An 18051-nucleotide genomic window follows, 5' to 3' on the forward strand; every position below is an offset into this window, starting at 1 on the left:
GTTTCGACCGCCAAACATCTCAGGGGAGCATTTCCAAACATTTGGCACCATTTTCAGTGATTTGCCAAAAATCAGATTTTTGATGAAATTGTGACCCCCGGGGCTTAGGGATTTTTTCAAAAAAATCTTTTTCTACCGGTTAATTTGGTGAGGGCTGATTTCTTGTCCTGTGATAAAAAGCCTTCTGTTTTGACCGCCAAACCTCTCAGGGGAGCATTTCCAACCATTTGGGAACATTTTTTAGTCATTTGCCAAAAGTCAGATTTTTGATGAAATTGTGACCCCCGGGGCTTAGGGATTTTTTCAAAAAAATCTTTTTCTGCCGGTTAAGTTGTCGAGGGCTGATTTCTTGTCCTCTGATAAAAAGCCTTCTGTTTCGAGCGCCAAACCTCTCAGGGGAGTATTTCCAACCATTTGGCACCATTTTTGAGTGATTTGCCAAAAGTCAGATTTTTGATGAAATGTTGACCCCGGGCCCGGCTTAGGGATGTTTTCAAAAAAATCTTTTTCTGCCGGTTAAGTTGTCAAGGGTTGATTTCCTTTCCTGTGATAAAAAGCCTTCTGCTTCGACCGCCAAACCTCTCAGGGGAGCATTTCCAAGCATTTGGCACCATTTTTGACTAATTTGCCAAAAGTCAGATTTTTGATGAAATTGTGACCCCAGGGCTTGGGAATTTTTACAAAAAAATCTTTTTCTGCCGGTTAAGTTGTCGAGGGCTGATTTCTTGACCTGTGATAAAAAGCCTTCTGTTTCGAACGCCAAACCTCTCAGGGGAGTATTTCCAACCATTTGGCACCATTTTTGAGTGATTTGCCAAAAGTCAGATTTTTGATGAAATGTTGACCCCGGGCCTGGCTTACGGATGTTTTCAAAAAAATCTTTTTCTGCCGGTTAAGTTGTCAAGGGTTGATTTCCTTTCCTGTGATAAAAAGCCTTCTGCTTCGACCGCCAAACCTCTCAGGGGAGCATTTCCAACCATTTGGCACCATTTTTGAGTGATTTGCCAAAAGTCAGATTTTTGATGAAATTGTGAACCCGGGGCTTAGGGATTTCTTCAAAAAAAACTTTTTCTGCCGGTTAAGTTGTCGAGGGCTGATTTCTTGACCTGTGATAAAAAGCCTTCTGTTTCGACCGCCAAACCTCTCAGGGGAGCATTTCCAACCATTTGGCACCATTTTTCAGTGATTTGCCAAAAGTCAGATTTTTGATGAAATTGTGACCCCCGGGGCTTAGGGATTTTTTCAAAAAAATCTTTTTCTGCCGGTTAAGTTGTCGAGGGCTGATTTCTTGTCCTGTCATAAAAAGCCTTCTGTTTCGACCGCCAAACCTCTCAGGGGAGCATTTCTAAACACTTGGCACCATTTTTGAATTATTTGCCACAAGTCAGATTTTTGATGAAATTGTGACCCCGGGGCTTAGGGATTTTTTCAAAAAAATCTTTTTCTGCCGGTTAATTTGGTGAGGGCTGATTTCTTGTCCTGTGATAAAAAGCCTTCTGTTTCGACCGCCAAACATCTCAGGGGAGCATTTCCAAACATTTGGCACCATTTTTGAGTGAGTTGCCAAAAGTCAGATTTTTGATGAAATTGTGACCCCGGGCTTAGGGATTTTTTCAAAGAAATATTTTTCTGCCAGTTAAGTTGTTGAGGGCTGATTTCTTGTCCTGTGATAAAACGCCTTCTGTTTTGACCGCCAAACCTATCAGGGGAGCATTTCCAATCATTTGGCAACATTTTTGAGTGAATTGCCAAAAGTCAGATTTTTGATGAAATTGTGACCCCGGGGCTTAGGGGTTTTTTCAAAAAAATCTTTTTCTGCCGGTTAAGTTGTCGAGGGCTGTTTTCTTGACCTGTGATAAAAAGCCTTCTGTTTCGACCGCCAAACCTCTCAGGGGAGCATTTCCAACCATTTGGCACCATTTTCTAGTGATTTGCCAAAAGTCAGATTTTTGATGAAATTGTGACCCCCGGGGCTTAGGGATTTTTTCAAAAAAATCTTTTTCTACCGGTTAATTTGGTGGGGGCTGATTTCTTGTCCTGTGATAAAAAGCCTTCTGTTTCGACCGCCAAACCTCTCAGGGGAGCATTTCCAACCATTTGGCACCATTTTTGAGTGAGTTGCCAAAAGTCAGATTTTTGAGAAAATTGTGACCCCGGGGCTTAGGGATTTTTTCAAAAAAATATTTTTCTGCCGGTTAAGTTGTCAAGGGCTGAATTCATTTCCTGTCATAAAAAGCCTTCTGTTTCGACCGCCAAACCTCACAGGGGAGCATTTCCAACCATTTGGCACCATTTTTGAGTGATTTGCCAAAAGTCAGATTTTTTATGAAATTGTGACCCCGGGGCTTAGGGATTTTTTCAAAAAAATATTTTTCTGCCAGTTAAGTTGTTGAGGGCTGATTTCTTGTCCTGTGATAAAAAGCCTTCTGTTTTGACTGCCAAACATCTCAGGTGTGCATTTCCAACCATTTAGCACCATTTTTCAGTGATTTGCCAAAAGTCAGATTTTTGATAAAATCGTGACCCCGGGGCTTAGGGATTTTTTCAAAAAAATCTTTTTCTGCCGGTTAAGTTGTCGAGGGCTGATTTCTTGACCTGTGATAAAAAGCCTTCTGTTTCGACCGCCAAACCTCTCAGGGGAGTATTTCCAACCATTTGGCACCATTTTTGAGTGATTTGCCAAAAGTCAGATTTTTGATGAAATGTTGACCCCGGGCCTGGCTTACGGATGTTTTCAAAAAAATCTTTTTCTGCCGGTTAAGTTGTCAAGGGTTGATTTCCTTTCCTGTGATAAAAAGCCTTCTGCTTCGACCGCCAAACCTCTCAGGGGAGCATTTCCAACCATTTGGCACCATTTTTGAGTGATTTGCCAAAAGTCAGATTTTTGATGAAATTGTGACCCCGGGGCTTAGGGATTTCTTCAAAAAAATCTTTTTCTGCCGGTTAAGTTGTCGAGGACTGATTTCTTGACCTGTGATAAAAAGCCTTCTGTTTCGACCGCCAAACCTCTCAGGGGAGCATTTCCAACCATTTGGCACCATTTTTCAGTGATTTGCCAAAAGTCAGATTTTTGATGAAATTGTGACCCCCGGGGCTTAGGGATTTTTTCAAAAAAATCTTTTTCTGCCGGTTAAGTTGTCGAGGGCTGATTTCTTGTCCTGTCATAAAAAGCCTTCTGTTTCGACCGCCAAACCTCACAGGGGAGCATTTCCAACCATTTGGCACCATTTTTGAGTGATTTGCCAAAAGTCAGATTTTTTATGAAATTGTGACCCCGGGGCTTAGGGATTTTTTCAAAAAAATATTTTTCTGCCAGTTAAGTTGTTGAGGGCTGATTTCTTGTCCTGTGATAAAAAGCCTTCTCTTTCGACCGCCAAACCTCTCAGGGGAGCATTTCCAACCATTTGGCACCATTTTTGAGTGATTTGCCAAAAGTCAGATTTTTGATGAAATTGTGACCCCGGGGCTTAGGGATTTTTTCAAAAAAATCTTTTTCTGCCGGTTAAGTTGTTGAGGGCTGATTTCTTGTCCTGTGATAAAAAGCCTTCTGCTTCGACCGCCAAACCTCTCAGGGGAGCATTTCCAACCATTTGGCACCATTTTTCAGTGATTTGCCAAAAGTCAGATCTTTGATGAAATTGTGACCCCAGGGCATACGGATTTTTTCAAAAAAATCTTTTTCTGCCGGTTAATTTGGTGAGGGCTGATTTCTTGTCCTGTGATAAAAAGCCTTCTGTTTCGACCGCCAAACATCTCAGGGGAGCATTTCCAAACATTTGGCACCATTTTCAGTGATTTGCCAAAAGTCAGATTTTTGATGAAATTGTGACCCCCGGGGCTTAGGGATTTTTTCAAAAAAATCTTTTTCTACCGGTTAATTTGGTGAGGGCTGATTTCTTGTCCTGTGATAAAAAGCCTTCTGTTTTGACCGCCAAACCTCTCAGGGGAGCATTTCCAACCATTTGGGAACATTTTTTAGTCATTTGCCAAAAGTCAGATTTTTGATGAAATTGTGACCCCCGGGGCTTAGGGATTTTTTCAAAAAAATCTTTTTCTGCCGGTTAAGTTGTCGAGGGCTGATTTCTTGTCCTGTGATAAAAAGCCTTCTGTTTCGAGCGCCAAACCTCTCAGGGGAGTATTTCCAACCATTTGGCACCATTTTTGAGTGATTTGCCAAAAGTCAGATTTTTGATGAAATGTTGACCCCGGGCCCGGTTTAGGGATGTTTTCAAAAAAATCTTTTTCTGCTGGTTAAGTTGTCAAGGGTTGATTTCCTTTCCTGTGATAAAAAGCCTTCTGCTTCGACCGCCAAACCTCTCAGGGGAGCATTTCCAAGCATTTGGCACCATTTTTGACTAATTTGCCAAAAGTCAGATTTTTGATGAAATTGTGACCCCAGGGCTTGGGAATTTTTACAAAAAAATCTTTTTCTGCCGGTTAAGTTGTCGAGGGCTGATTTCTTGACCTGTGATAAAAAGCCTTCTGTTTCGACCGCCAAACCTCTCAGGGGAGTATTTCCAACCATTTGGCACCATTTTTGAGTGATTTGCCAAAAGTCAGATTTTTGATGAAATGTTGACCCCGGGCCTGGCTTACGGATGTTTTCAAAAAAATCTTTTTCTGCCGGTTAAGTTGTCAAGGGTTGATTTCCTTTCCTGTGATAAAAAGCCTTCTGCTTCGACCGCCAAACCTCTCAGGGGAGCATTTCCAACCATTTGGCACCATTTTTGAGTGATTTGCCAAAAGTCAGATTTTTGATGAAATTGTGACCCCGGGGCTTAGGGATTTCTTCAAAAAAATCTTTTTCTGCCGGTTAAGTTGTCGAGGACTGATTTCTTGACCTGTGATAAAAAGCCTTCTGTTTCGACCGCCAAACCTCTCAGGGGAGCATTTCCAACCATTTGGCACCATTTTTCAGTGATTTGCCAAAAGTCAGATTTTTGATGAAATTGTGACCCCCGGGGCTTAGGGATTTTTTCAAAAAAATCTTTTTCTGCCGGTTAAGTTGTCGAGGGCTGATTTCTTGTCCTGTCATAAAAAGCCTTCTGTTTCGACCGCCAAACCTCACAGGGGAGCATTTCCAACCATTTGGCACCATTTTTGAGTGATTTGCCAAAAGTCAGATTTTTTATGAAATTGTGACCCCGGGGCTTAGGGATTTTTTCAAAAAAATATTTTTCTGCCAGTTAAGTTGTTGAGGGCTGATTTCTTGTCCTGTGATAAAAAGCCTTCTCTTTCGACCGCCAAACCTCTCAGGGGAGCATTTCCAACCATTTGGCACCATTTTTGAGTGATTTGCCAAAAGTCAGATTTTTGATGAAATTGTGACCCCGGGGCTTAGGGATTTTTTCAAAAAAATCTTTTTCTGCCGGTTAAGTTGTTGAGGGCTGATTTCTTGTCCTGTGATAAAAAGCCTTCTGCTTCGACCGCCAAACCTCTCAGGGGAGCATTTCCAACCATTTGGCACCATTTTTCAGTGATTTGCCAAAAGTCAGATCTTTGATGAAATTGTGACCCCAGGGCATACGGATTTTTTCAAAAAAATCTTTTTCTGCCGGTTAATTTGGTGAGGGCTGATTTCTTGTCCTGTGATAAAAAGCCTTCTGTTTCGACCGCCAAACATCTCAGGGGAGCATTTCCAAACATTTGGCACCATTTTCAGTGATTTGCCAAAAATCAGATTTTTGATGAAATTGTGACCCCCGGGGCTTAGGGATTTTTTCAAAAAAATCTTTTTCTACCGGTTAATTTGGTGAGGGCTGATTTCTTGTCCTGTGATAAAAAGCCTTCTGTTTTGACCGCCAAACCTCTCAGGGGAGCATTTCCAACCATTTGGGAACATTTTTTAGTCATTTGCCAAAAGTCAGATTTTTGATGAAATTGTGACCCCCGGGGCTTAGGGATTTTTTCAAAAAAATCTTTTTCTGCCGGTTAAGTTGTCGAGGGCTGATTTCTTGTCCTGTGATAAAAAGCCTTCTGTTTCGAGCGCCAAACCTCTCAGGGGAGTATTTCCAACCATTTGGCACCATTTTTGAGTGATTTGCCAAAAGTCAGATTTTTGATGAAATGTTGACCCCGGGCCCGGCTTAGGGATGTTTTCAAAAAAATCTTTTTCTGCCGGTTAAGTTGTCAAGGGTTGATTTCCTTTCCTGTGATAAAAAGCCTTCTGCTTCGACCGCCAAACCTCTCAGGGGAGCATTTCCAAGCATTTGGCACCATTTTTGACTAATTTGCCAAAAGTCAGATTTTTGATGAAATTGTGACCCCAGGGCTTGGGAATTTTTACAAAAAAATCTTTTTCTGCCGGTTAAGTTGTCGAGGGCTGATTTCTTGACCTGTGATAAAAAGCCTTCTGTTTCGACCGCCAAACCTCTCAGGGGAGTATTTCCAACCATTTGGCACCATTTTTGAGTGATTTGCCAAAAGTCAGATTTTTGATGAAATGTTGACCCCGGGCCTGGCTTACGGATGTTTTCAAAAAAATCTTTTTCTGCCGGTTAAGTTGTCAAGGGTTGATTTCCTTTCCTGTGATAAAAAGCCTTCTGCTTCGACCGCCAAACCTCTCAGGGGAGCATTTCCAACCATTTGGCACCATTTTTGAGTGATTTGCCAAAAGTCAGATTTTTGATGAAATTGTGAACCCGGGGCTTAGGGATTTCTTCAAAAAAAACTTTTTCTGCCGGTTAAGTTGTCGAGGGCTGATTTCTTGACCTGTGATAAAAAGCCTTCTGTTTCGACCGCCAAACCTCTCAGGGGAGCATTTCCAACCATTTGGCACCATTTTTCAGTGATTTGCCAAAAGTCAGATTTTTGATGAAATTGTGACCCCCGGGGCTTAGGGATTTTTTCAAAAAAATCTTTTTCTGCCGGTTAAGTTGTCGAGGGCTGATTTCTTGTCCTGTCATAAAAAGCCTTCTGTTTCGACCGCCAAACCTCTCAGGGGAGCATTTCTAAACACTTGGCACCATTTTTGAATTATTTGCCACAAGTCAGATTTTTGATGAAATTGTGACCCCGGGGCTTAGGGATTTTTTCAAAAAAATCTTTTTCTGCCGGTTAAGTTGTCGAGGGCTGATTTCTTGACCTGTGATAAAAAGCCTTCTGTTTCGACCGCCAAACCTCTCAGGGGAGCATTTCCAACCATTTGGCACCATTTTTCAGTGATTGACCAAAAGTCAGATTTTTGATGAAATTGTGACCCCGGGGCTTAGGGATTTTTTCAAAAAAATCTTTTTCTGCCGGTTAATTTGGTGAGGGCTGATTTCTTGTCCTGTGATAAAAAGCCTTCTGTTTCGACCGCCAAACATCTCAGGGGAGCATTTCCAAACATTTGGCACCATTTTTGAGTGAGTTGCCAAAAGTCAGATTTTTGATGAAATTGTGACCCCGGGGCTTAGGGATTTTTTCAAAGAAATATTTTTCTGCCAGTTAAGTTGTTGAGGGCTGATTTCTTGTCCTGTGATAAAACGCCTTCTGTTTTGACCGCCAAACCTATCAGGGGAGCATTTCCAATCATTTGGCAACATTTTTGAGTGAATTGCCAAAAGTCAGATTTTTGATGAAATTGTGACCCCGGGGCTTAGGGGTTTTTTCAAAAAAATCTTTTTCTGCCGGTTAAGTTGTCGAGGGCTGTTTTCTTGACCTGTGATAAAAAGCCTTCTGTTTCGACCGCCAAACCTCTCAGGGGAGCATTTCCAACCATTTGGCACCATTTTCTAGTGATTTGCCAAAAGTCAGATTTTTGATGAAATTGTGACCCCGGGGCTTAGGGATTTTTTCAAAAAAATCTTTTTCTACCGGTTAATTTGGTGGGGGCTGATTTCTTGTCCTGTGATAAAAAGCCTTCTGTTTCGACCGCCAAACCTCTCAGGGGAGCATTTCCAACCATTTGGCACCATTTTTGAGTGAGTTGCCAAAAGTCAGATTTTTGAGAAAATTGTGACCCCGGGGCTTAGGGATTTTTTCAAAAAAATATTTTTCTGCCGGTTAAGTTGTCAAGGGCTGAATTCATTTCCTGTCATAAAAAGCCTTCTGTTTCGACCGCCAAACCTCACAGGGGAGCATTTCCAACCATTTGGCACCATTTTTGAGTGATTTGCCAAAAGTCAGATTTTTTATGAAATTGTGACCCCGGGGCTTAGGGATTTTTTAAAAAAAATATTTTTCTGCCAGTTAAGTTGTTGAGGGCTGATTTCTTGTCCTGTGATAAAAAGCCTTCTGTTTTGACTGCCAAACATCTCAGGTGTGCATTTCCAACCATTTAGCACCATTTTTCAGTGATTTGCCAAAAGTCAGATTTTTGATAAAATCGTGACCCCGGGGCTTAGGGATTTTTTCAAAAAAATCTTTTTCTGCCGGTTAAGTTGTCGAGGGCTGATTTCTTGACCTGTGATAAAAAGCCTTCTGTTTCGACCGCCAAACCTCTCAGGGGAGTATTTCCAACCATTTGGCACCATTTTTGAGTGATTTGCCAAAAGTCAGATTTTTGATGAAATGTTGACCCCGGGCCTGGCTTACGGATGTTTTCAAAAAAATCTTTTTCTGCCGGTTAAGTTGTCAAGGGTTGATTTCCTTTCCTGTGATAAAAAGCCTTCTGCTTCGACCGCCAAACCTCTCAGGGGAGCATTTCCAACCATTTGGCACCATTTTTGAGTGATTTGCCAAAAGTCAGATTTTTGATGAAATTGTGACCCCCGGGGCTTAGGGATTTTTTCAAAAAAATCTTTTTCTGCCGGTTAAGTTGTCGAGGGCTGATTTCTTGTCCTGTCATAAAAAGCCTTCTGTTTCGACCGCCAAACCTCACAGGGGAGCATTTCCAACCATTTGGCACCATTTTTGAGTGATTTGCCAAAAGTCAGATTTTTTATGAAATTGTGACCCCGGGGCTTAGGGATTTTTTCAAAAAAATATTTTTCTGCCAGTTAAGTTGTTGAGGGCTGATTTCTTGTCCTGTGATAAAAAGCCTTCTCTTTCGACCGCCAAACCTCTCAGGGGAGCATTTCCAACCATTTGGCACCATTTTTGAGTGATTTGCCAAAAGTCAGATTTTTGATGAAATTGTGACCCCGGGGCTTAGGGATTTTTTCAAAAAAATCTTTTTCTGCCGGTTAAGTTGTTGAGGGCTGATTTCTTGTCCTGTGATAAAAAGCCTTCTGCTTCGACCGCCAAACCTCTCAGGGGAGCATTTCCAACCATTTGGCACCATTTTTCAGTGATTTGCCAAAAGTCAGATCTTTGATGAAATTGTGACCCCAGGGCATACGGATTTTTTCAAAAAAATCTTTTTCTGCCGGTTAATTTGGTGAGGGCTGATTTCTTGTCCTGTGATAAAAAGCCTTCTGTTTCGACCGCCAAACATCTCAGGGGAGCATTTCCAAACATTTGGCACCATTTTCAGTGATTTGCCAAAAATCAGATTTTTGATGAAATTGTGACCCCCGGGGCTTAGGGATTTTTTCAAAAAAATCTTTTTCTACCGGTTAATTTGGTGAGGGCTGATTTCTTGTCCTGTGATAAAAAGCCTTCTGTTTTGACCGCCAAACCTCTCAGGGGAGCATTTCCAACCATTTGGGAACATTTTATAGTCATTTGCCAAAAGTCAGATTTTTGATGAAATTGTGACCCCCGGGGCTTAGGGATTTTTTCAAAAAAATCTTTTTCTGCCGGTTAAGTTGTCGAGGGCTGATTTCTTGTCCTGTGATAAAAAGCCTTCTGTTTCGAGCGCCAAACCTCTCAGGGGAGTATTTCCAACCATTTGGCACCATTCTTGAGTGATTTGCCAAAAGTCAGATTTTTGATGAAATGTTGACCCCGGGCCCGGCTTAGGGATGTTTTCAAAAAAATCTTTTTCTGCCGGTTAAGTTGTCAAGGGTTGATTTCCTTTCCTGTGATAAAAAGCCTTCTGCTTCGACCGCCAAACCTCTCAGGGGAGCATTTCCAAGCATTTGGCACCATTTTTGACTAATTTGCCAAAAGTCAGATTTTTGATGAAATTGTGACCCCAGGGCTTGGGAATTTTTACAAAAAAATCTTTTTCTGCCGGTTAAGTTGTCGAGGGCTGATTTCTTGACCTGTGATAAAAAGCCTTCTGTTTCGACCGCCAAACCTCTCAGGGGAGTATTTCCAACCATTTGGCACCATTTTTGAGTGATTTGCCAAAAGTCAGATTTTTGATGAAATGTTGACCCCGGGCCTGGCTTACGGATGTTTTCAAAAAAATCTTTTTCTGCCGGTTAAGTTGTCAAGGGTTGATTTCCTTTCCTGTGATAAAAAGCCTTCTGCTTCGACCGCCAAACCTCTCAGGGGAGCATTTCCAACCATTTGGCACCATTTTTGAGTGATTTGCCAAAAGTCAGATTTTTGATGAAATTGTGAACCCGGGGCTTAGGGATTTCTTCAAAAAAAACTTTTTCTGCCGGTTAAGTTGTCGAGGGCTGATTTCTTGACCTGTGATAAAAAGCCTTCTGTTTCGACCGCCAAACCTCTCAGGGGAGCGTTTCCAACCATTTGGCACCATTTTTCAGTGATTTGCCAAAAGTCAGATTTTTGATGAAATTGTGACCCCCGGGGCTTAGGGATTTTTTCAAAAAAATCTTTTTCTGCCGGTTAAGTTGTCGAGGGCTGATTTCTTGTCCTGTCATAAAAAGCCTTCTGTTTCGACCGCCAAACCTCTCAGGGGAGCATTTCTAAACACTTGGCACCATTTTTGAATTATTTGCCACAAGTCAGATTTTTGATGAAATTGTGACCCCGGGGCTTAGGGATTTTTTCAAAAAAATCTTTTTCTGCCGGTTAAGTTGTCGAGGGCTGATTTCTTGACCTGTGATAAAAAGCCTTCTGTTTCGACCGCCAAACCTCTCAGGGGAGCATTTCCAACCATTTGGCACCATTTTTCAGTGATTGACCAAAAGTCAGATTTTTGATGAAATTGTGACCCCGGGGCTTAGGGATTTTTTCAAAAAAATCTTTTTCTGCCGGTTAATTTGGTGAGGGCTGATTTCTTGTCCTGTGATAAAAAGCCTTCTGTTTCGACCGCCAAACATCTCAGGGGAGCATTTCCAAACATTTGGCACCATTTTTGAGTGAGTTGCCAAAAGTCAGATTTTTGATGAAATTGTGACCCCGGGGCTTAGGGATTTTTTCAAAGAAATATTTTTCTGCCAGTTAAGTTGTTGAGGGCTGATTTCTTGTCCTGTGATAAAACGCCTTCTGTTTTGACCGCCAAACCTATCAGGGGAGCATTTCCAATCATTTGGCAACATTTTTGAGTGAATTGCCAAAAGTCAGATTTTTGATGAAATTGTGACCCCGGGGCTTAGGGGTTTTTTCAAAAAAATCTTTTTCTGCCGGTTAAGTTGTCGAGGGCTGTTTTCTTGACCTGTGATAAAAAGCCTTCTGTTTCGACCGCCAAACCTCTCAGGGGAGCATTTCCAACCATTTGGCACCATTTTCTAGTGATTTGCCAAAAGTCAGATTTTTGATGAAATTGTGACCCCCGGGGCTTAGGTTTTTTTTCAAAAAAATCTTTTTCTACCGGTTAATTTGGTGGGGGCTGATTTCTTGTCCTGTGATAAAAAGCCTTCTGTTTCGACCGCCAAACCTCTCAGGGGAGCATTTCCAACCATTTGGCACCATTTTTGAGTGAGTTGCCAAAAGTCAGATTTTTGAGAAAATTGTGACCCCGGGGCTTAGGGATTTTTTCAAAAAAATATTTTTCTGCCGGTTAAGTTGTCAAGGGCTGAATTCATTTCCTGTCATAAAAAGCCTTCTGTTTCGACCGCCAAACCTCACAGGGGAGCATTTCCAACCATTTGGCACCATTTTTGAGTGATTTGCCAAAAGTCAGATTTTTTATGAAATTGTGACCCCGGGGCTTAGGGATTTTTTCAAAAAAATATTTTTCTGCCAGTTAAGTTGTTGAGGGCTGATTTCTTGTCCTGTGATAAAAAGCCTTCTGTTTTGACTGCCAAACATCTCAGGTGTGCATTTCCAACCATTTAGCACCATTTTTCAGTGATTTGCCAAAAGTCAGATTTTTGATGAAATTGTGACCCCGGGGCTTAGGGATTTTTTCAAAAAAATCTTTTTCTGCCGATTAAGTTGTCGAGGGCTGATTTCTTGACCTGTGATAAAAAGCCTTCTGTTTCGACCGCCAAACCTCTCAGGGGAGCATTTCCAACCATTTGGCACCATTTTTCAGTGATTTGCCAAAAGTCAGATTTTTGATGAAATTGTGACCCCGGGGCTTAGGGATTTTTTCAAAAAAATCTTTTTCTGCCGGTTAAGTTGTCGAGGGCTGATTTCTTGTCCTGTCATAAAAAGCCTTCTGTTTCGACCGCCAAACCTCTCAGGGGAGCATTTCTAAACACTTGGCACCATTTTTGAATTATTTGCCAAAAGTCAGATTTTTGATGAAATTGTGACCCCGGGGCTTAGGGATTTTTTCAAAAAAATCTTTTTCTGCCGGATAAGTTGTCGAGGGCTGATTTCTTGACCTGTGATAAAAAGCCTTCTGTTTCGACCGCCAAACCTCTCAGGGGAGCATTTCCAAGCATTTGGCACCATTTTTGACTGATTTGCCAAAAGTCAGATTTTTGATGAAATTGTGACCCCAGGGCTTGGGAATTTTTACAAAAAAATCTTTTTCTGCCGGTTAAGTTGTCGAGGGCTGATTTCTTGTCCTGTGATAAAAAGCCTTCTGTTTCGACCGCCAAACCTCTCAGGGGAGCATTTCCAACCATTTGGCACCATTTTTCAGTGATTTGCCAAAAGTCAGATTTTTGATGAAATTGTGACCCCAGGGCTTGGGAATTTTTACAAAAAAATCTTTTTCTGCCGGTTAAGTTGTCGAGGGCTGATTTCTTGTCCTGTGATAAAAAGCCTTCTGTTTCGACCGCCAAACCTCTCAGGGGAACATTTCCAACCATTTGGCACCATTTTTCAGTGATTTGCCAAAAGTCAGATTTTTGATGAAATTGTGACCCCAGGGCTTGGGAATTTATACAAAAAAATCTTTTTCTGCCGGTTAAGTTGTCGAGGGCTGATTTCTTGTCCTGTGATAAAAAGCCTTCGGTTTTGACCGCCAAACCTCTCAGGGGAGCATTTTCAACCATTTGGCACCATTTTTCAATGATTTGCCAAAAGTCAGGTTTTTTATGAAATTGTGACCCAGGGCTTAGGGATTTTTTCAAAAAAATCTTTTTTTGCCGGTTAAGTTGTCAAGGGCTGATTTCTTGTCCTGTGATAAAAAGCCTTCTGTTTCGACCGCCAAACCTCTCAGGGGAGCATTTCCAACCATTTGGCACCATTTTTGAGTGATTTGCCAAAAGTCAGATTTTTGATGAAATTGTGACCCCGGGGCTTAGGGATTTCTTCAAAAAAATCTTTTTCTGCCGGTTAAGTTGTCGAGGGCTGATTTCTTGACCTGTGATAAAAAGCCTTCTGTTTCGACCGCCAAACCTCTCAGGGGAGCATTTCCAACCATTTGGCACCATTTTTCAGTGATTTGCCAAAAGTCAGATTTTTGATGAAATTGTGACCCCGGGGCTTAGGGATTTTTTCAAAAAAATCTTTTTCTGCCGGTTAAGTTGTTGAGGGCTGATATCTTGTCCTGTGATAAAAAGCCTTCTGTTTCAACCGCCAAACCTCTCAGGGGAGCATTTCCAACCATTTGGCAACATTTTTGAGTGAATTGCCAAAAGTCAGATTTTTGATGAAATTGTGACCCCGGGGCTTAGGGATTTTTTCAAAAAAATCTTTTTCTGCCGGTTAAGTTGTCGAGGGCTGATTTCCTTTCCTGTGATAAAAAGCCTTCTGTTTCGACCGCCATACCTCTCAGGGGAGCATTTCCAACCATTTGGCACCATTTTTGAGTGATTTGCCAAAAGTCAGATTTTTGATGAAATTGTGACCCCGGGGCTTAGGGATTTTTTCAAAAAAATCTTTTTCTGCCGGTTAAGTTGTCGAGGGCTGATTTCTTGACCTGTGATAAAAAGCCTTCTGTTTCGACCGCCAAACCTCTCAGGGGAGCATTTCCAACCATTTGGCAACATTTTTGAGTGATTTGCCAAAAGTCAGATTTTTGATGAAATTGTGACCCCGGGGCTTAGGGATTTTTTCAAAAAAATCTTTTTCTGCCGGTTAAGTTGTCGAGGGCTGATTTCTTGACCTGTGATAAAAAGCCTTCTGCTTCGACCGCCAAACCTCTCAGGGGAGTATTTCCAACCATTTGGCACCATTTTTGAGTGATTTGCCAAAAGTCAGATTTTTGATGAAATGTTGACCCCGGGCCCGGCTTAGGGATGTTTTCAAAAAAATCTTTTTCTGCCGGTTAAGTTGTCAAGGGTTGATTTCCTTTCCTGTGATAAAAAGCCTTCTGTTTCGACCGCCAAACCGCTCAGGGGAGCATTTCCAACCATTTGGCACCATTTTTCAGTGATTTGCCAAAAGTCAGATTTTTGATGAAATTGTGACCCCGGGGCTTAGGGATTTTTTCAAAAAAAATCTTTTTCTGCCGGTTAAGTTGTTGAGGGCTGATATCTTGTCCTGTGATAAAAAGCCTTCTGTTTCAACCGCCAAACCTCTCAGGGGAGCATTTCCAACCATTTGGCAACATTTTTGAGTGATTTGCCAAAAGTCAGATTTTTGATGAGATTTTGACCCCGGGGCTTAGGGATTTTTTCAAAAAAATCTTTTTCTGCCGGTTAAGTTGTCGAGGGCTGATTTCTTGTCCTGTGATAAAAAGCCTTCTGTTTCGACCGCCAAACCTCTCAGGGGAGCATTTCCAACCACTTGGCACCATTTTTGAGTGATTTGCCAAAAGTCCGATTTTTGATGAAATTGTGACCCCGGGGCTTAGGGATTTTTTCAAAAAAATCTTTTTCTGCCGGTTAAGTTCTCGAGGGCTGATTTCTTGACCTGTGATAAAAAGCCTTCTGTTTCGACCGCCAAACCTCTCAGGGGAGTATTTCCAACCATTTGGCACCATTTTTGAGTGATTTGCCAAAAGTCAGATTTTTGATGAAATGTTGACCCCGGGCCCGGCTTAGGGATGTTTTCAAAAAAATCTTTTTCTGCCGGTTAAGTTGTCAAGGGTTGATTTCCTTTCCTGTGATAAAAAGCCTTCTGCTTCGACCGCCAACCCTCTCAGGGGAGCATTTCCAGCCATTTGGCACCATTTTTCAGTGATTTGCCAAAAGTCAGGTTTTTGATGAAATTGTGACCCCCCCCCCCGCTTATGGATTTTTTCAAAAAAATCTTTTTCTGCCGGTTAAGTTGTCGAGGGCTGATTTCTTGTCCTGTGATAAAAAGCCTTCTGTTTCGACCGCCAAACTTCTCAGGGGAGCATTTCCAACCATTTGGCACCATTTTTCAGTGGTTTGCCAAAATGCAGGTTTTTTATGAAATTGTGACCCCGGGGCTTAGGGATTTTTTCAAAAAAATCTTTTTCTGCCGGTTAAGTTGTTGTGGGCTGATTTCTTGTCCTGTGATCAAAAGCCTTCTGTTTCGACCGCCAAACATCTCAGTGGAGCATTTCCAACCATTTGGCACCATTTGTCAGTGATTTGCCAAAATCAGATTTTTGATGAAATTGTGACCCCGGAGCTAAGGGATTTTTTCAAAAAAATCTTTTTCTGCCGGTTAAGTTGTCGAGGGCTGATTTCTTTTCCTGTGATAAAAAGCCTTCTTTTTCGACCGCCAAACCTCTCAGGGGAGCATCTGTAACCATTTGGCACCATTTTTGAGTGATTTGTCAAAAGTCAGGGATTTTTTCAAAAAAATCTTTTTCTGCCGTTTAAGTTGTCGAGGGCTGATTCCCTTTCATGTGATAAAAAGCCTTCTTTTTCGACCGCCAAACCTCTCAGGGGAGCATCTGCAACCATTTGGCACCATTTTTGAGTGATTTGTAAAAAGTCAGGGATTTTTTCAAAAAAATCTTTTTCTGCCGTTTAAGTTGTCGAGGGCTGATTTCCTTTCATGTGATAAAAAGCCTTCTGTTTCGACCGCCAAACCTCTCAGGGGAGCATTTCCAACCATTTGGCACCATTTTTCAGTGATTTGCCAAAAGTCAGGTTTTTTATGAAATTGTGACCCCGGGGCTTAGGAATTTTTTACAAAAAAATCTTTTTCTGCCGGTTAAGTGGTTGAGGGCTGATTTCTTGTCCTGTGATAAAAAGCCTTCTGTTTCGACCGCCAAACCTCTCAGGGGAGCATTTCCAGCCATTTGGCACCATTTTTCAGTGATTTCCCAAAAGTCAGGTTTTTGATTAAATTGTGACCCCCCACCCCCCGCTTATGGATTTTTTCAAAAAAATCTTTTTCTGCCAGTTAAGTTGTCGAGTGCTGATTTCTTGTCCTGTGATAAAAAGCCTTCTGTTTTGACCGCCAAACTTCTCAGGGGAGCATTTCCAACCATTTGGCACCATTTTTCAGTGATTTGCCAAATGCAGGTTTTTTATGAAATTGTGACCCCGGGGCTTAGGGATTTTTTCAAAAAAATCTTTTTCTGCCAGTTAAGTTGTCGAGGGTTGATTTCTTGTCCTGTGATAAAAAGCCTTCTGTTTCGACCGCCAAACCTCTCAGGAGAGCATTTCCAACCATTTGGCACCATTTTTCAGTGATTTGCCAAAAGTCAGGTTTTTTATGAAATTGTGACCCCGGGGCTTAGGGATTTTTTCAAAAAAATCTTTTTCTGCCGGTTAAGTTGTTGAGGGCTGATTTCTTGTCCTGTGATCAAAAGCCTTCTGTTTCGACCGCCAAACATCTCAGTGGAGCATTTCCAACCATTTGGCACCATTTGTCAGTGATTTGCCAAAATCAGATTTTTGATGAAATTGTGACCCCGGAGCTAAGGGATTTTTTCAAAAAAATCTTTTTCTGCCGGTTAAGTTGTCGAGGGCTGATTTCTTTTCCTGTGATAAAAAGCCTTCTTTTTCGACCGCCAAACCTCTCAGGGGAGCATCTGCAACCTTTTGGCACCATTTTTGAGTGATTTGTCAAAAGTCAGGGATTTTTTCAAAAAAATCTTTTTCTGCCGTTTAAGTTGTCGAGGGCTGATTTCCTTTCATGTGATAAAAAGCCTTCTGTTTCGACCGCCAAACCTCTCAGGGGAGCATTTCAAACCACGTGGCACCATTTTTGAGTGATTTGCCAAAAGTCAGATTTTTGATGAAATGTTGACCCCGGGCCTGGCTTACGGATGTTTTCAAAAAAATATTTTTCTACCAGTTAAGTTGTTGTGGGCTGATTTCTTGTCCTGTGATAAAAAGCCTTCTGTATCAACCGCGAAACCTCTCAGGGGAGCATTTCCAACCACGTGGCACCATTTTTGAGTGATTTGCCAAAAGTCAGATTTTTGATGAAATTGTGACACCGGGGCTTAGGGATTTTTTCAAAAAAATCTTTTTCTGCCGGTTAAGTTGTCAAGGGCTGAATTCCTTTCCTCTGATAAAAAGCCTTCTGTTTCGACCGCCAAACCTCTCAGGGGAGCATTTCCAACCATTTGGAACCATTTTTGAGTGATTTGCCAAAAGTCAGATTTTTGATGAAATTATGACCCTGGGGCTTAGGGATTTTTACAAAAAAAAACTTTTTCTGGCGGTTAAGTTGTTGAGGGCTGATTTTTTGGTCCTGTGATAAAAAGCCTTCTGTTTTGACCGCCAAACCTCTGAGGGGAGCATTTCCAACCATTTGGCACCGTTTTTCAGTGATTTGCCAAAAGTCAGGTTTTTGATTAAATTGTGACCCCCCCCCCTCTTATAGATTTTTTCAAATAAAACTTTTTCTGCCGGTAAAGTTGTCGAGGGCTGATTTCTTGTCCTGTGATAAAAAGCCTTCTGTTTTGACCACCAAACCTCTCAGAGGAGCATTTCCAACCATTTGGCACCATTTTTCAGTGATTTGCCAAAAGTCAGGTTTTTTATGAAATTGTGACCCCAGGGCTTGGAAATTTTTACAAAAAAATCTTTTTCTGCCGGTTAAGTTGTTGAGGGCTGATTTCTTGTCCTGTGATAAAAAGCCTTCTTTTTCGACCGCCAAACCTCTCAGGGGAGC

Source organism: Podarcis melisellensis (genome assembly GCF_964234715.1).
Source record: "Podarcis melisellensis genome assembly, chromosome: 7".
NCBI lineage: Eukaryota > Metazoa > Chordata > Lepidosauria > Squamata > Lacertidae > Podarcis > Podarcis melisellensis.